This window comes from Trachinotus anak, unplaced genomic scaffold, assembly GCF_046630095.1.
Source record: "Trachinotus anak isolate AG129_WGS33_773 ecotype Australia unplaced genomic scaffold, CSIRO_AGI_Tana_v1 ptg000021l, whole genome shotgun sequence".
NCBI lineage: Eukaryota > Metazoa > Chordata > Actinopteri > Carangiformes > Carangidae > Trachinotus > Trachinotus anak.
This window is the reverse complement of record NW_027273872.1, coordinates 24,604,804-24,624,313: the sequence shown is the minus strand read 5'-3', so window position 1 is coordinate 24,624,313 and position 19,510 is coordinate 24,604,804.

The window sequence follows — 19,510 nt, the reverse complement described above, 5'->3', positions numbered from 1 at the left end:
CCATAGATTTCTTTGTTTTGGGGACTTCTGTTGTCCAGACACACTTGATTGGAATCTCATTAATCAGAAATATGGAGGGAAAAAAGGAGAGAAAATGAACAGCAACAGAGCCTCCACTCTCTTACACACACGCACACACACCCAAAATCGAGCTGCACATCAAGCAGTGAAACTGAACCACTTTGTGAAAATCACCACGGAGATAATTAGAGCTACGTCCAGATGAATATCTCTCACTGCAGCTCCCAAACAACACTGATTAGCATGATCCTGATATCACAAACACACTGAAAGAAAGCAAGTGGCATATGCATATGGGTAAGTACACACAAACACGTTCACAGGAATACACACACACACACACACACACACACACACACACACACACTTCCCTTACTGTATTTGTGGGGACCCTTTCATTCACATAATGCATTCCCTAGCCCCTTACTCTAACCTTAACCATCGCAACTGAATGCCTAACACCAACCCTTAGGCTGTGCACACACTGTACAATTTTAGAAATGTTGCAGACATTTGCGATTCACGTGCACACACCGTACGGTCCAATCACGACCTGACTGCTCACACTGGGCCTGTGAAATAGGCCTGTTGGCCCTTACAGAAAGCTCCTCTGATCAGGTTGAAGTTTGTATGAGCTACTAAAGAAGGCTCATGGTATCCCTCTCTGTCCCTGTGTCTCTCTCTCTCTCTCTCACACACACACACACACACACACACATTCACACACACACACACACACACACACACACACTGCTCTTCATCAGAAACAACAAACTAACAAGGTAGCTAAATTAGAATAAATATATTATTAGGCAGCTTAAGATCAACAGCTGTTTCTCTGCCATCATTCCTCTCTGGTATATCGGCGAATCAAGTCATGGCTCTGCTTCAACTGTGCGAGATGCCGATGACCACGACCAACATTCCAGACATTTCAGAAATTCATCTGAGCGTCTGACAGCTGGTCAGTAGCTGTTGATTGCTCCTCACTCCCCCCGTACAGTGCACAGCAAACGACACACGCCAAAGCTGAAATTCAGACCGAGTCTAAATTTGGGAAATTGTGCGGCTCAGAAATCAGACTGAAATTGTACATTGTATGCCCAGCCTAACCTAGACCTTCTTCAAACGCAAACCCTAAAACTAAGACTTAATCCTCAAGCAACAATTTGTGGGGTCTAGCATTTTGCTCCCCACAAAGCTGTCAGAACCCACATGCAGAGTGGACTTTTGGTTTTCGGACCCCACAAATGTAGTAAAACATGCCTCCCACACACACACAAACACACACACACACACACACACACACACACAACCAGTATTAGCAGCATCATGCCATTTCCTAGCCAACAGAGGCCACAACACCCTCTGAACCAGTAAATCACTTTTCATCTCCCCTAATGCAGCTCTTCAGCTTTCTCATTTCTTTGTTTCTCTCTTCTCATCTGTTTTTGTAGCTCTGCTGCTCTGTCACTTTAAATCTCCCTCTCTCTCTGTCTCTCTGTCTCTCTCTCTCTCTCTCTCTCTCTCTCTCTCTCCCACTCCTCCTCTGCCACCATCTCTCAAAGCAACACTGCTGCCAGTCCAGTGGCTTGTGTAGAGTCGAGATATGAAGTTAGCCGAGCAGTCATAATTGGGCTATGGAGCTAAAATTGAAGTGAGAAAAGAAAGACTAAGTGACTATAGAGGAGAGGAAGAGGTAAAACGACAAGAGAGAAAGTCATATAAAGGCAAAAACAAAAGCAGTAGAATTAAAGAAGAGGCAGCATCTTTCAGACTTTAATTTCCCTCAAAGAAAACTGTCCTAGTCGGTTCCTCTGAGAAATGAGTAGACTTCAAACAGAAACTACGGAAATGATGAAAAGTTCCCACAAAGTGCCAGCCAATTAAAGCAGACTGGAAAGTGAGCTAAGCAGACCATGCATAATGCGGTGACACGCAGTTAAAGTGGTCAGACAAGCTCCTGAGCTGCTATGTATAGCAGTTTTGACATCAACAGATCATTACTGAGATCATTTACTGACTTTAAGTAAACGAGACTGTGTTTGTGCTGCTCCTGTTTTGTTATTTGGACTGCATTGTTTCACCTGTCACAATGTATTGCAGGATGTTTGTGGTAGCCAAGCTTTTCACAACCTTCGAAAAAGAGCAATCTCAGAAAAGCAGTTTGTGCAAACATCACATTTTCAGTAACAAGCAACATAGTTAAGGTGACACAGGGAAAATGAAACAGTAACTTTTGAGGTTATTAAGTGAAAACACTGTTGGAGACGGACCAGACCCTGATGATTTCAAATGTGTCAGTTTGATTACATGTGGTATGCCACACAGTGCCTGTCCTCTGCACGCACGTTTAATCCCTCACCTGCAAAAACAAGTTGTGGACACAGCATTGACCTGTCATCACCATGCTGGTTTCACTGCTGTGTAGGAGCTGAGAGCTGAGAGTCACAGTAAGTTTTACTTGCTGTTTACTTGCTGTGGCTCCTTACACCATCTCACACAGAAAGAGTGAAAACTGTAACAAAGACAGAATACAGACAATCACCATTTTGTTGGCAACGCATTTTTCTCCAATGTAAGTGATTATGTAAGAAAACTAGTTTTGATTACAGAAGAGTCAAACACTTTTTCATGTAAATATTGTCCCTAACATTAACATTAAGTACAACTTTTAATTATTTACTCGACATTGCCTCTGTGACTAACAGGAAATTACTTTTGCAACTAGGAATTCCCAACACTTATCAAAATAAAAGTCTATCCAGTATTATGCCGTTAAGGTAACACAATCACCTTATAAGCTGTTATAACAAACTTGTTTGCAAAGACTTTCGTATTTGTACACACATCCAGTTCTTAAAGAGCAACATAATCACTCATCTGTTCATATAAAGCACAATTTATTGTAGGCTCATAACTAGGAGTGACTCCTGTCACATTGTAACATTATTTTCACATTGTCATTTGATACATTCTTTGTGTAAAATATTGGTTATCGCCACTTTAAAGATAGTTAGACAATATGTGAAATAAGGTTATTGATCTCAGCTTTTCTTTCTGCTAGTTTTCTGCTGCTTGTCTGAGGACAAGAATAGTTCTAGCCACAGCCCTCTGCCTTTTTAAATATCAAACAAGCAAGATGTTACTTGTTAATTATTAAGCTTTACAGGTGTTAGTAAATGGATTTTGTTACCTTTGGACAGAGCCAAGCTAGCTGTTTCTAATTTATGCTAAACGGCTGTTGATGGTGGCTTCATATTTAGTATATTAGCATTAATCTTCTAAAATTAATATTTACCACAATGTCAAACTGTTATTTTAACTCAGTGTAAAATGTTTTTTTCACTTCATCAATCACATTTTTTTTAATGTTAACACTGAATCAAATGATGAATGTAATGTGAGAGGTGTCTCTTGTAGTAACAAACCTAAGGATAGTTCCGCCCAGTTCTGTTGCTCTTTTTAGCCTCTTTTGGCTAATTGTTTTCTTTTATGCCCAGAAAATTTACTGTTTGTTTTTATTTGTCTCACAAACCTATTTTTATTATTTTTTTATTTTTTGGTTAAAACTACTTTGTTTCCAGCACCAGCAGGTAGCTGTTTTCAGCAAACAAGCAGTTTGTAGAGTTACCAGCCAGCTGAATGAAACCACAGCTAAAGATATTTTCCTGAGGATGTGGTGGAAGGGGAATGAATATTGGACTTAAATTACTAAAGCAACCATAAACATTTAACAATTAACAGAAATTTTAATTTACCCATCCAGCAAATGCCTGCCATGAAATTATAAGTTCATTGACTGTCTGACAGTTGCTAAGAAAAACAGTTAGCACATTATTAGCATATGTCCGGACATACACTGCATTGAGGTTAGAAACTGTTTTTGCTCCTTTGTTTCCTTGTTACTTTGTTTACAATTGTGACTGATGAGAATTTAGAAGAGAATAATGAAACCTTAAAGTACTTCATTATTTAATGGCTTTAATTATGATACTTGTCAATATGATATAACAGTTGTTTATTGAACTAAGTTTGTCAAACCCATCAAGTTGATTTAATTAATTTCTCATTAGGGCATCTAATGAAAAAACTGAACAGACTGTTTACTTTTTGTTCAGATGACTGACAAGTGAAAGGCAGCAGGGAAACTATAATAAAATAAATGTATAAGTTGAGAAAGCTCAGAGTGTCTCCTTTTCTCAGTGTGATGTAATTACCAGACAAAACCTTGAGCTGCTGTATTGACAGTTAATTGGAATCTGACTTTACAGACTCATTACAGATTTTAATGTCACCGTATCTTTAAGTGCTTTATCTAAGGCGCTTCAAATGCATGAAGGGAAGGTGTCAGTGTCTTTGTCTGAGTGTGTGATTTTTTTCTCTTTGTAAACTCTAATCAGCCATTCACCGCTGATAGACAGAGATAAGGAACTGAATAAGAGAGTCTGAGGAGGAATGTGTCCTAAATATAGACTGCACCCTCTGAATTCACATTTAGGCTGGATTTTTCTCCTTTTTATTTAAGAGGCAACATTAGCAGTCTGACTTATCACTGACATTAATATGCTGCTGAGATGACGTTATTGAGAAGCCCTTAGCAGTTACTGGCTGCTATCCCCAGCACACACACACACACACACACACATTTGTAATGGGAGCACAAGAGCCACAATTAGAAAGTCGGGCAATTCCACGTTTTCAATTAAAACTTGAAAGGCAAAACCCATTTGACATTAATAACTGAGACACATGCAGTCTCTGCTATGTCAAATCTTTCTTAATTAATTGTAACTGCATGAGTTTAAAGGGTCAAAAATGTCCTCCAGTTAGAAGGGCATAATTGTCAATACTTAATTCAAATGGAGAGATGCATATCGTGTATTTGCATGTTAACTGAACCCTTTGCGGTGCCATCACTGAGACATTAGTGTTTACACTGGAGTTCAAATGAGAACCTTCATCTGAAGCTCTCTCAGCTTAGTGAATTAATGTCCTTTCTGTCATGTGTTTACTACATCCACAAGGTTGAAAACAGAGCAGCGACTGTGAAAAGTCATCAGTGACTAAGTTTAGACACAGGCTGGTAATCCATTAATAGGACTGGTTTAGCACTCCTCCAGATGGAGCAGCTTGACTCAGACTAGAATAATCCAGTCAGCTTGCAACTGTGTTGAAAGTTCAAAACAGTTAATGGGATCATTTTGTGTGAATGGATGATCTCATCCAATAACTCCAAGCTGGATAAAAGAGTGATGCCTGCCATACGGAGGCCAAATCAGAGCCATGTGCAAATCCTCATATAAAACTGAGAAAGCTGTTGTCTATGTTGTTTGAACTGCCTTTATTTTCAGGCTGATGACACAGTCACTACATATCTTTAAAAATGTAAGAACGGATGGAGATGTCAGTAACACACAGACAACACATCTCTATTGATAGTTTTGCACTTACAATGGACTGTCAAAAAAGTACTCATATTGTAACACTAACAAAAAAAGCTCATGCTCTCATGGATTTTGTCAGTAGTAGTTTGTGAGATTTCAGTTTTGACAAAGAGGAAACAGAGTCGGCATCTTCCTTTATGACAGACACTCAGTAGTTTACAGTGAGCAGTAAATCAAGATTTCAACACTTGTGAATTGTCATTTTGCATCATCACTGACAGGTGCAGTGTCACACAATGGTAATTTTCATTTGCACTGTGAAATTCATTCATTCATTAACTGTACCGCTTATCCTGTTAGGGCTGTGGGGAGGATGGAGCCAATCCCAGTTGACACTGGACACAGGGCTGACATATAGAGACAAACAACCCTTCATCCTCATATTCACACATACGGGCAATTTAAAGTCGCCTGTTAACCTAACCTGCATGTCTTTGGGTTGTGGGAGGAATAACATGCAAACTCCTCACAGAAAGGCCCCAGCCGGCAGGTTAGAATCCAGAGCCTTGTTGCTGTGAGGTGACGTTGCTAACCACGGCACCGTGATGCCAGCAGTTGTTAGCACAACATAATGGACATGACATGGACATTTCTCTTTTGTTTGACTGCTGGAATTTGTGAAAGTTTTTCTCTTTTACTGAAAATTTTTTAAACTATAAACACCATAAATTTCACACTCAGAATATGGACATATATACTGTTAACTTTGTTTAATAATTGTAAATTAAACACTTTTGATTAGTCTCGGTTGTTTTTATGATTTGTCTGTGAACAAACAGAAGTTATGTTTACTTTGACTGTTACTCACCAAAACACACTGTGTGTATCCTTGAGCTTTAACAAATGTGTTGAATGCATTTCCTTCCTCATAAAACATTCGCTCAGCTGACTTACAAACTAAACAACATGGGGACCCACATATATAAAAACAGCTCCATACTGCTGCTGTAGGTTTTAAACTCCACAGGAAACCTTCAAATAAAGAAATCAATAAAGAGTAAGGAGGGAATGATTTCAGACACAGACAGTGAGTTAGCTTTGGGTTTCATCCAAGCCCCAATTTTTCCATCTGCACCATGCACGCCTCATTAGCTAATAGCAACTCCTGTTTACACTATAACCATGGATATAAAGACAACAATCCACTGGATTACCTTAAAATGATTTCTAAACTTAGCATCAATGAACCACAGAGACATATACAGTACAGTACACTGAAGTGAAGTCCAGTTAGATGATCATACTCTATATGGTGTAGGTGTACACAAATTGGTGTAAAGTGCGCTGCAACCCAAGCTCATTCAAACCTCGAGTATATTTCCTACACTCAGTCTATCTGCTTTCAAGTTAGACTGAAAAAAGTGCAAGTACAGTTCTTGTGCTATTTTTACCCATATAGCACAAGAATTTTCCTCAATTTCACCTCCTCGTGTTCGCCTTTATTACGGATACGGGCATCCTCCGTCTCTCTGTGCCAGCCTTTCACTTGGAGCTGTTAGCTTATATAACAGGTTACCAGGTCTTTCCTTTGCCAATCGTGAGAGGAAAAGAGGAGCCAGTTTTTAGAAAGTGTGGCCATCCCAGACTGCTTACCCCAGGCTACTGTCAAATTGTCACATTTTCTAAAGCTCCATTTTCACAAATCAAACCACATCCACGGTGAGATTACCACCGTCGCAGTGTTATCCCACTGTTCATTTTTTTTTCTCGGTTGTTTCTATCTGTCCGTCTGAATCTCTGTCTCCTCCTTTCGCTAGATTTTCACTAGATTTTTCCAGTGATTTTTTTTTCTCAGTCTTTGTATTGCCACTTCTTCATCACCCTCTTTCCCCCTCCTCCTCCTCCTTTTTCCTTCTCCTAAATCTCACCAGTCTGTCTTTCCCTCCACTTTTTGTCTTCATCTCCACTCCCCTCTTCTTTGCTGTCCACAGGGGTGCGTGCAGTCTTTCCTTACACGTCCACAGGGTAAACGTGTCGGCCGATGGCGAATGAAACATTAAACAGCATCGAGCCTGACATTCTTGCAGCTCCTTCTTGGCTGCGAGGAGAACGCTGGAGTAAAACACTTGATTGCATCACATTTGTACCGGCCTTCATAAAAAGCCTGCTGGAGTTTCGAGATAATGTTACTACATGGCATTATGAGAGAGCGAGAGAGCAGCCACATACAGTGAAAGAGCGTTTGGCCTCCAAGACATGTTGGCTTTGTGTGAGTAATACCACACATGCAATATTGAAGAACGTGTGTTTTTTAGACTCATGTTCCTCTGCGTATGTGTTTTACATATCCCCACATCGCTGCAAAAATGTCCTTATTTAGTTTTGTATTCAGTGAAAGACAGCCTGCCAATTCAGTGAGGTCATTCTGCTTCCCTCCTTAAGCTAAACAAAATAACAGTCATTACAGCGGCATCAAGAAAAGAAATGATTTCACCTTAAGGTAACTCAATTTGCACTGAAAGTAGGCTAAGTGAAAATATCTCAGCTCCTCCACAGTTTTTAACGGTTTATTAGACCAAGATTTAGTGAAGTCATGTAGCTTTTGAAAGGAGAAATTTCACAGTCTTAGTTTTACAGATGAAACCGTTTGTTTCATAAGGAATAAAAACACATTCTCGATCAATTCAACGCACTCAAGGGTTTTACTGCTACAGTCTTACAGGACGGGTTATTTGATGTGGGACTGTGTGGGGTACTTATCTATGGTCAGTGCTCCCAGTTTAGAGAAGCATCAGAAGCAGTGGAACAGAAGCTGAGTGATGAACTGCTGTGGATGGGGTCGGCATAAAAAACATATTGTAGCCACTTAAAAACATGCCCAGAGAAAAAAAAAAAAAGCGAATACCACTTTAAATGTATGCTCTATTTTAAAGTGTATCTAATGATGATGAAGATGATGTGAAAATCCACTGATATTTGCCATGTTTTGCCAATTGGTAGAGACCAAAAACAGGGCTCCGAAAATGAGAGTGAATATTGGACATAACATTCATCAGGTGGTCAAAAAACGACTCAGAATGAATAATAATGTCCTGTAAATAAGCAACTGTTTGTGATATCAACTTAAAAGGTGATGATATTCCATTTTTGGATCCACAGCTTGTTGCTGATGCCCCCAAGAGGCAAATAAACCAGTTATTGCAGGTTTAACCTCAGCCACAAGGCTCACTGTCTATGACGACGCTGTGTTCACTTTTCTCTTGAAAGAATTTAGTTGTTTTCCTAGATGCTTTCTCTCTCACTCATTTCATTCTCTTTTTTTTAGAAGCCTCACTCCACTTTTTTTTAGAAAAAAAAAAATCAAAGAAAATTCATCAGCCTGTGTATAGTATTTATACTATATTTTGCAGCTATCGGTTGTAGGATTTGGTGGGTGGGTTGACTCTGGGGTGTGAGCACTGCTACAAACAGAGAGAGTGAAGGTGGAAATGGTTGCCCGTGTGTTTGGAGCTGCTACAGAACTGAAGCCAGCCCTTCCTGTTGTGTTTCAAGTTTTCTGTTGAGTTTCGTATTTGTCTTCCATGTCTAAAATGAACTGCCAAACAAGCATCGCCAGCCCTGACCAGCCTGACACACCAGGCTCGCCGCAGGAGCTGGACCGGTCCAGCGCCAAGAGAGACAGGGGACAGAGAGCGACAGGTTCATGCTCAGCTGGATGCAGAGGTAAGCCTGTTCCTTCACCAGTCCAACAGCTAATGTCAGTATTTTATGTTCTTTTATGTACAGGTAGCGGCGCTGGAGGCCCCTAGGCTAATCAGCTCTTCACTGCTTAGGTGCCATGACACATGATAAATACATTCCCTGTAACGAACTGCAGGACATACAGTTGGGTAAGCTTATGTGTTACCATCTTTGTCATTCTGGTTTAACTAGCTTTGTGTGGGAGTGGACTAAACCATGTTGATCTTTCAGAGGGGGAGGACCCCCCTCAAAAGGCTCCAATATTGTTGTTAAAACAAAAAAAACTGTGTATTCAGCCAACAGTGGTACTTTACTGACTACATGTATCATGTAACCTTTCATAATTGCAGATAAAATAGAAATTTTCATGTGGGTCCTTCCCATGTTATGGGCTATCCCCCACAGCACAGCACCATAGATGTCACAGATCATTATTTTAGTTTAATTTCAGGGCCCATTCCACTCATTCCCAGTCAGGTCACCTCATGATAATTTTGATAAATTCAATGTAATTGCCAAATCTGACCACAGTGGCCACTGTTCATCCAAAGCTAATGTGGTTTAATAAATAATAATAAATAAAAATAGATAAAAAGAAATCCTGAATAAACTGGATATATTTGGAGTGGAGATGAAGCTTGTGTGCGTACTGCTGAATATCAGGTTGCATAGAGAAAAGTGATGAAATATTAAGCATAATGACTTGAATGTGTGACTAATGTACATGCACACTCAGTGAAGGAGTCTTCACTTCAAAAACTAGGTTGTGAGGGCCACGAGTACGGTGGAGCTTTTTTTTGATTGATGTGGTTTTCAGGTCGATTAATCTCCCAACTTGACCATCCTAATAGGGCCAAGGATAGCTGGAGAAGAGAGAGAGAGGGAGAGACAAATAAGTGACACAAAAAGAGAAGAGGCAGACAACTGGGGAAGAGGAAGCTCTGAAAGACATGATGGGAGGCAGAAGGGCAGAAATAGACACAGGGAAAAGGAGAGGAGAGAGGGAGTTACAGAAACAGATACCCAGCAAGAGACAACATGGCACAGTCAGAGAGCAGTCTAATAGGCCACCGCTACCTTGAGAAGTGTAAAGTAGGTCTGGACAGTGCAGGCTATTTGCAGACTGAGCGGTATTACACATTGTTAATAGGTTCAACCAGGGCTCTGCTCATTAATCAGAATGAGAACAGTCACCAGGAGCAGAGGAAGAGACGAGGAAAGGAGGAGGAGGCGAATGATGGATGGAGGCGGACATCAGAGGAGGAAAATGAGGTTTCGTGGAGCGGAGGTGAACGCCTTAGAGCGAGGGCTCCCTTTTTCTCTCACCTCTTACGCTTTCTGGTTCACTGTGCTCACTCATTCTCACCTCATCTTTACTACAGTCTCTAGATTACGTTCTGCCTCGCTGTCTCTGCAGCTTCTTCGCATCTAATCATTTCGTTATTTTGAGATATTTGTGTTACTTATTTATGCTTATTGGCTTTCTTGCTAAAATTTGGCTGTGAAGCTCAATACCACTCTCATGTCTGTGCAGTAAATGTGAAGCTACCAGCAGCAACTTAGCTTAACACAAAGACTGAACTCTAGGAGAAGGACAATATTTTATATATAATTTGAAGTTGTAGGAAAACAAGTGTGGAAAAGTATCAGATTGTGATTTTATGTGTTAATTAATGAGCTTTAAAGTTGTTGGTAGGCAGATTGTATTAACTTTTGCCCATTCCCAGCCTTTGTGCTAAACTAAATGAACCATTTCCTGGTAATAAGTTCATAATTAGAATACATAAATGACAGTGGTAACAATCTTCCCCATTTAACTCTCAGTCAGAAAGTGAATTAGCACACAGTATTAACCAAAATGTCAAACTATTCATTGAAGCACCACCAAAGCCGCCAAAGCACATTTAAAATGAGAAAATGGGATTACTTTATGACACAAAACAGGAAAATTGGCTGTTTTCTAGAATAATGTGTCTGAGGTTCTCGAGAAATTATAGACATCGATATTATTTAAAGGTCCCATATTGTTTAAAGTGAGAGTAACTGTCTTTTTGATTATAAATCAGGTCTAATCTCTGTTTTAATACTGTGAAAGTATCAAAGCCTCAGTCCACAGAGAAATGCACACAGCCTGTATTCAGAAACTCAGACTTAAAACGAGCCGTCAGGACTTCTGTGACTTTGTGATGTCACAACAAAACAGTCACTGCTCTCAGCCATGCCCTAAGCCCCACCCACCTGGACCCACCATCCAACCATGCAGGATTTAGTTTCTCTGAGTGTTTACCTGAAATATCCTATATTTTTATCACTCAGAAAACAGTCAACAACCTGTTGTTACTAGAGCTCCACAAAGAACCACAAATATACTGTATATTCTTATGGACATCACTTGAATTAAAACAGTGGAAAAGTGTGAAATATGGGACCTTTAAAAGAGGACCTTTTACTTACTAGGACAGAGGACTTGTAGGACGTGTGGTCCTGATTTTAAAAGTAATTGGGAATAACTAAGTGGGCAAGTTGCATCCATTATATTTGAATTTGAATTGTTAAACTTGAATATTTGCAGCAGTGAATCTGAACATAATTTTAAACTGAATTAATTAGTTTGTAACTTACAATAAACCTCAGCCTTGTGAGGCAGCTGGATTTCTCACAAGCAAGAATCCATCTTGCCAGGCTCCAAGGTATTCGTGGCTGAACCACAGTGGTTTGGACCAATCTTCATTGTATGAGGGAGTAACTACAACAAACAACTGTTCAATAACAACAGAGGTTAGCATGGTTAGCAACACAGAGGTTAGCATAGATGCTACACCATCAGCTATATCAGAATTATTCAAGTTAAACAATACAAATTCAAATTACATGATAAATATTTAAGTTTTTTAATATAATTATTCAAGTTATTCAAGTTGGTCCGAGGCCCACTGGCATTGCAAGTGGGACATCAAATCATTTGCAATTTTTGTGAAAAGATGTAATTATAAAAAAAAATATATAAAACTATAAATAATTTTTTAAAATGTTTTTAACAGTAATTATGTTTAAAAACATGTTGACCTGTCACTGCAATTATCAAATGATAGGAACTTTTATTTTGTCAACAGCCAGACCACATCATATACTTATTTGTGATAAAAAATGATGACCCATCTGCTTGGATCCATTTGGATATCAGACATTTTGCAACCCTGTCTCTTAGACATTTTCGTTCATAGTGAATGAGAGGATGTGAGGAAGTGATTGTGGGCATGGCTGTAAACTGCACACAGGCAGGATCCAAATGGACGTCAGAGGTCCTGGGGGAATTCCTAATGGCCTGTTCTGCTGGTTGAGCTGAACGACCAGGCCAGGATCACAGCCCAAAATTAAATCAGCTATTTAAGGTGCAAGGTGCAGCTGTATTTGGCTCCTCTGCTACCTGCAAATACACTATTTCCTTCCTGATGTAGTGATTGACAAGTTGCCAAAGTTTTCACCCTTATGCTTTTTCCCTTCAGCTGCCACCAGTTACCGAATATCAATGCATGACTTAAAAGTAAACAAGCTGATAAGTTTTGAGCTGAGTTGCATTGAAAAATGTACCCTCTATAGTGCAAGGATAGACAAGTAGAAAAAGAAATAAGACAGAAAATTCCACATCATATCCACCTGTACTCACAAGAGCTCACAGCAGACCTGGACTTCTAAAAAAAAAAATGTGAAAAATTTAACATGACCAAATCTGAGTCTGTCCATCCAGCCAGTCTCTGTACTCATTATGCCATTCAGGTTGGCGATGGGCTGGAGTCTGTCCCAGCATGTATTGGGTGAGAGGCAGAGTACACTCTGGACAGTTCACCAGTCTATCACATAACCCAGATCTGATTCAGATATCTTCAGATGTAATGGCATAATCAAACTGTGCCATTATATTTGGCATGTGAATGAGGAAAGTGTAGGAGTTGTCATCTGGCATGTTTACTGTCTTATCTGATGAAATCTGGTGTGTCTTTCATAACTCAAAAGATTTTGACATTTTGCTTTATTAATGAAAGAAGAAAAAAAGAGCAATTTAGTGTGTTGACATTTGTTGTGGTTTGTTGAATGTAGTTGTTACTGGGCTTTACATTTTCATGCTAATATCTTATTGAATTGAAGATTGCTTTTGATGTTTTTCTTTATCTGTAAGGCTTTAGAGGAAAAACTGCCAATTTTATACAAAAGCTGAGCAGTTTATTGTACTAAGATGCTTTTGTCAGCATTATCATTTAACATGATTTTGCTGTTGTTCCAGAGAGATCCTTTTTAGGTCCTTACAAGAATCCGAAGCTTATTTTGAAATAACATCTGACAGTGCTGTGATTGCAGCATGTCCAGTTCAGATTTCATAATATATGGGTCATGGTTTGAAATATCAGGCCAACTACATCTAGGAGTATTTGGCGCAGTGGTTGTTTGTCTGGTTGTGTTCTATGTGTACATCCAGAGTGGATTACACTGGACTCCCACATTAATGATTGTCCCAGCACTGATCTTTTCTGCTATGACATGCTCTGATCACAGCACTGCAAGATGTCATTCTTGCCTGGAGAACCTATACAGAATATCTCCAGATTCTTGGGGTTTTGGCACAGTGACAACTTGCTTCATGTAACTAAAATAAAAAAAAAAAAACATACTTTATATGTATTTTGTATTTTTAATGGTCAGAAGCACTCTAGTAAATATTTCCTAAATGTTTTGTTTGTTTGTTTTGTTTGTAAGGGCCAGGATTTGTACAGCTTACTTTAGTAATAGTACAGATTACTTTCCTTGACTCACAGGTGATCACAATCATTCTTTTCAGTTTAATTTATTTTGTCTGAAGCATTAATGGTATTTTTGCACTACACTTTGCAAAGATTATAATTTTACAGGTGTATGGCAAGGTGTCATTCATCAGAATCAGAAAAACTTTATTGATCCCCATGGGGAAATTGCCTTGTTGGCATTGTTAACCATGCAGTTGGGAAAGGGGAAGTAAATAAGGAACCAGCTCCTCAAAACTGTTCATCACACTTTGGTTCTCTGACACATCTACCTCTCCCCTTATTCATCCAGCAACTGCACTGTCACCGGAGAACTTCTGTAGGTTACAGGTCTGGGTGTTGTATCAGAAGTCCAAGGTGTACAGGGTGAAGAGAAAAGGGGACAGGAGCTCCAGTACTGGTCATCTTCTCCAGGCCTTCTTCAGTACAGGAACCAGACCTGATGTCTTCCACAACACTTGGACCTTCTCCAGACATAAACTGAAGTTAAAGAGGTGCTGGAGCATGACACACAGCTGGTGGGACCTTGAGCAGCCTTGAGCTGATACCACTGTGTCTGCTCCAGCTTCCTTTTATAGGCCTCCTTTCCTCCTCTGATATTCACTGACTGGCTGTCTCTGGACCGTCTTTACTGCTTCCCTCTCTGCCGACCTGAACGCCCTCTTCTTCTCGTTCAGGAGTGCTTTGATGTCCTTGGTAACCCAGGGCTTGTTGTTGGGGAAACAGACAGTTTTGACAGGAACAGAGGTGTCTACACCGAAGTTGATGTACTCTGTCAAACAGTCTGTCAAGTCCATCTATGTCCTCACCATTTGGCACGAGAAAAAGATCCCAGCCGGTGCAGCGAGAGCAGTCTTGTAGAGTAGCGTATGTCTCATCAGTTCAACTCCTGTCCGTCATCCCATCATGAGTCACTGCAGGAAACAAATCTTTCATGATAATGACTACATTTACTCAGTGCTCTCCTCAGTATTAGACACCACATAGGGGAGAGTCTCAAAATAGAGGTCTGAACAAGTCCAGAATTTTAGACCGTTCCAACATTGACCCTGGAAATTTTCCTGGAACTGGACATGTATTCATTTTAAAAAAAAATAAATGTATCCACTGTTTGAAAGACCCAATGCAAAAGACATCCAAGGACAATCAGGACTAATAGAGAAACAACACCAGCAGTGGAACATATAAAGATCGTCAAAAACAGTCATGAAGAGTTGTCATGTATTTTTAACTCTCGGTAAAACAAGGCAACAAGCATATTTCCCCAAAATGTGACACTTTTTCTGTGAAGAAAAATTAGCCTGAAGGGCCCTAAAGGAAAGTGATGGATCCGTTTTAATTGAGCTGCCAAGTTTGACATAGAGACAAGATCATTTCAGGGGCATCTTTAGACATTTTCATTATCTTTTCATTATTCTAATGTCAGTCCGTACACAGGCTGACGCATCAAATGAATGAACACTGGACTCTTGAACTTCCTGTGACACTTCTCACCAGCAAACACACAAGCGCAATGTTGCCAGGTAACAGAAATCACCTTTTTTCATGTGGCTTCATTATGTGGGTGCCATTTTCCTGTAGCCGGCCTGTGGATTTTTTTCAGCTGGTTTTAATTCTACTTCCAGGAAAGTAAAGTAAATGTTGTCTAATGAGTCTCGTTGTGCCCAAAAGAGTGATCAAAGATTTGGAATATGCACAAAACTTAACCGATTTTACAAAAACATCTTTACTATGCTGAGGCTGTTTGCCCTTGTATCGCACTGCCAGACACCGCTGTGTGCACAGTATCGTGCCAAACCTCATGCCACACACATACATATGCACAGCACAAGCCAATGCACACGCACGCTGACTTCAAATTCAAAATTTTCCTCTCACAGAAAGTTTACCTCTTACATTCTCTGAGCAGAAAGAGTGAGGCTGCAACTACTTGATAGAAGTATAAATTAAAAGCCACACTTCATTTTGACAGTCAAGTAGAAATCCAGTGAATTTCCACTGTTAGTAAATCATTGCTACAAAATCTACTCACTCTCTGAGACACAACAGCTGTTATCATAGAAATGGGATCAAGGTTAGAGCTGAAAAAGGAAGCTAGATAGATAGATAGATAGATAGATAGATGGTGCATGGTTGTATCAAAAGCAGGATGTTAGCAGAGCAACAGCAGCCTCAGTGCTTCTACACAGGTAGTATTCAGGCACAGTATTGCTTGTAGGTCTCCCGTGGTTTAGAAGCACTCAGGTTCCAATAAGCATTGACTGAAGCCGCACATATAAAATGCAAGAAAACACAACTTGAGGTGTAAAAATACACTTCAAGTCCTGTTTATTTGTGCCTCCTGTTGTGAGGCTGTACATTTGCACAGTGATTTGCTGAGCTAAATGCTGCTGTCAGCATGCTAACATGCTAACACTGACAATGCTAACATGTGCATGTGATGTACTTGCTTACTTTTTGCCATCTCAATATGACCTGTTACCTTGCTAACATTAACCTTAAACACACAGCCAAAGCTGATGGGAATGTTTGAGCTGTGCAGGTATTTGGTCACAAACCAAAGTAATGGATAAATCTCAAATTTTGAACAGATGCTGCCCTAAGCCAGATCAAACCACTAACCTTAATGAAGGAAATTATGTCAATGTAACTATAATATTTGAGAGTAGGCAAGGGAGAGTAGGGTATGTGACAACAATAATACACTGTCACCCATGGTTTTTGGAGAAACAAAAAATACACTAGTACTGGACTTTTCACTGGCAGTATGTTTCCTCTTCAGATTTCAAAATAAATGTTTGCTCTGAACCCCTGTTTCTTGTCCTTCTTAAGTTCTGAATTGGATATCCCCTACGCTGACTTGTTTCACGAGAAAAAATAAGTTCTGCATTTGTTTTTCACGGTTTTGCACATACAGTCTGGTCAGACTGAGAATGTTCTACTTTCCCATCTCTACCAAGGGAGGTAACCATGAGAGGCTACAGACATACAATCAGACTGCACAGAACGTGCCTGTGTGTGTGTGTGTGTGTTTGTGTTCTGCAGAGGTGATAGAGAAGGTCGAGGGTAGTTACGTTAAAACTGGACTCAGGTGACCACAGGATTTTGTTTGTGCCAACAGATGGAGAATTTCCACACCTTTACTGTGACTAAATTCAACAGGGAAACACACACATACACAGACACACACGCAGTTACAGTGACTCATGCACTTAAACACACATTCTAACTGTCCTTAGCTATAACCACATGGTGTGTGGCTGTTAGTGTTTCACATGACTTATTATCTCACTCTCTCTACTTTCTCATTTTGTCTTAAATCAGAAGGAAGTAAGATTATCAAAACCAGAGATGCTGCGTGGAAAGTGTCTCAGAATTTAACTGCCACTGTTCAGTTCTACCATAACGACACATTATGTCTTTGCCGTTGCCTCATTAGAACATAAGTCATATTTTCTGATGTATTCCCTCAGCTGCACAAACATGACTGATAACCTTCAGAGTTGAAACAGAGTTGGGGTGTTGACAGTGTGTTGTAGCCAACACAGGATTTACAGCCACATATGTAATTCACACCCTCTCTTCTGAATCACGGGTACATTTGACACACACCCACAAGTTTGCTTTGTGTTTATAAAACCTGTCATTGAGGTGTAAATGTGTTCACTGCTCTCTGACTGATGACTAACAGTGCTTTCCACAGTAATCTACAGTGTATCAAATGGCCTTTTCATGAGCACTCGTGAGCACAAAGTGGGCTGAGCTCATGATAATGATCACCTGTGTGGAAATGTGACCATCAAGATTGGAGGATTATGAACAAAACAATTGAAAACATATTATGTGAGCCAATAAGTTCTTGAAAAATCCAAGTTGTGGCACAAAGATGTTTTCACCTGAATCTGATTTAATTAACAGGCGTGTGCTTCAGTGAACTGAAGCGTTACAGTCTGTACAGATATACTCCGTACAGATGCACGATACTTCCCTCTGAATGGATGGAATTATAAAATGGGAATACTCAAGTAAAGTGCAAGTACCTCAAAATGTACTTAAGTACAGTACTTTGAGTAAATGTACTTAATTACTTTCCACCACTGCTAATACAACTCAGCCAACTCCTGAATTCCTATTGAAAACAAGGGGGGTGTCTATTAAAAAGCTACCAAAAAGGTAAAAGATTGACTAAACTGCAGCCACAAAAAAAAAAAAAAAACTGTTAAAATGGAAAACTTTATAATTCATGTCAAAACATATCTTTACCCTCCACTGTCTCACTGTTCATGACAGTGTTAGATAAAACATGACATTTTATGTTGGTAATGAAATGACAAGCCAATGCTGAAAATGAAAGCTATCAGCTAGCTAACATTAGCATTCATCCGTTAACATAGCATTCACACGACACAGACTTATTTAGAAACTCTGGAGGTAAGAAAATAAAGTTGATCAAACGAGAGAGATAGTTAGCTTGCTAGCTTCCGAGACATCTTGCAGACAAGATGTTCATCAAGGTTATGAAATGAGGTCCGAAGTTGTATTACTGATTCTTACAGGCATGGAAATGCAGAATATATCTACCCCAACCCCCGTACAGTCAGCGCACATTGCTAACTAGCGAACAGCTCTAGCTAACGTCTGTGCAGTCAGTACATAGGCTGATTGGGGGAATAGAGGCAGATTGCACAAATACTCAAACAGGCAAAATTTAAACAGGCAAAATAAAGTGAGAGGAAACAAGTGGGCCACAGATTTACTTTTCAGTGTAAATATAATGAAGACCACATTAACTGGCCATAGATTTAATCACTGTGTTTTCTCAGCAGGCCACAAAAGCTAATTCAAGTCAAATCAAGTCAACTGCCTTGGTATAATTCACCAAATACAAAAGTGTTTTAATTTAAAAGACAAAGTGACAGCATTGTAGAAAAATATTAGAGTCTATAAAAGCACAGAAGTATTTTGGGAACCATAAACCAAAAACTGCTGTAAACACTGCTGTATTAGGAACATGAAGATTAAAGAAAAGAGGTGTAATTGCTCACACTGGGAAATTACTGACAACCTCTCATCATTCTCAGAGTCCTTCACAAGGAAGTGCTCCCTCGCCTCACTCAGGAAGTCTTTCCATCAATTGAAAACAATCAACTGAGACTTTTTTTTTTAAATCTCTGTTAACGTGGTTTTGATTCTCACTCATCTTTCGGTTAGAGTTCTTTATTGTGTACATGCGCGTCTGTGTTTTTTGACGTCTGAGTTTAGGACAGCAGCATTTGGTGGTAAATGTGCTTGAGCTGGTGTGACTGTTCTATTGGTCTTGATGTAATTTTTCTCAATTTAGATTTGATATTCTTGGAATTAACAATTATTTTGCTGAATTGCATGATCCCAGTTCTCTGACCAGCCTGAGTGAGCCATCTCACTCTCAGGTTGATTCTTCTGAAAAGACAATACGGTTGTGAATGTGTTGAAGGCTATTTCTGACATTTTACAACTTCATAGTAATCTAGTAAATAACCCATTATTATGAAATGTATCATGTTTTCCAAACAATTGGTAGTGTAA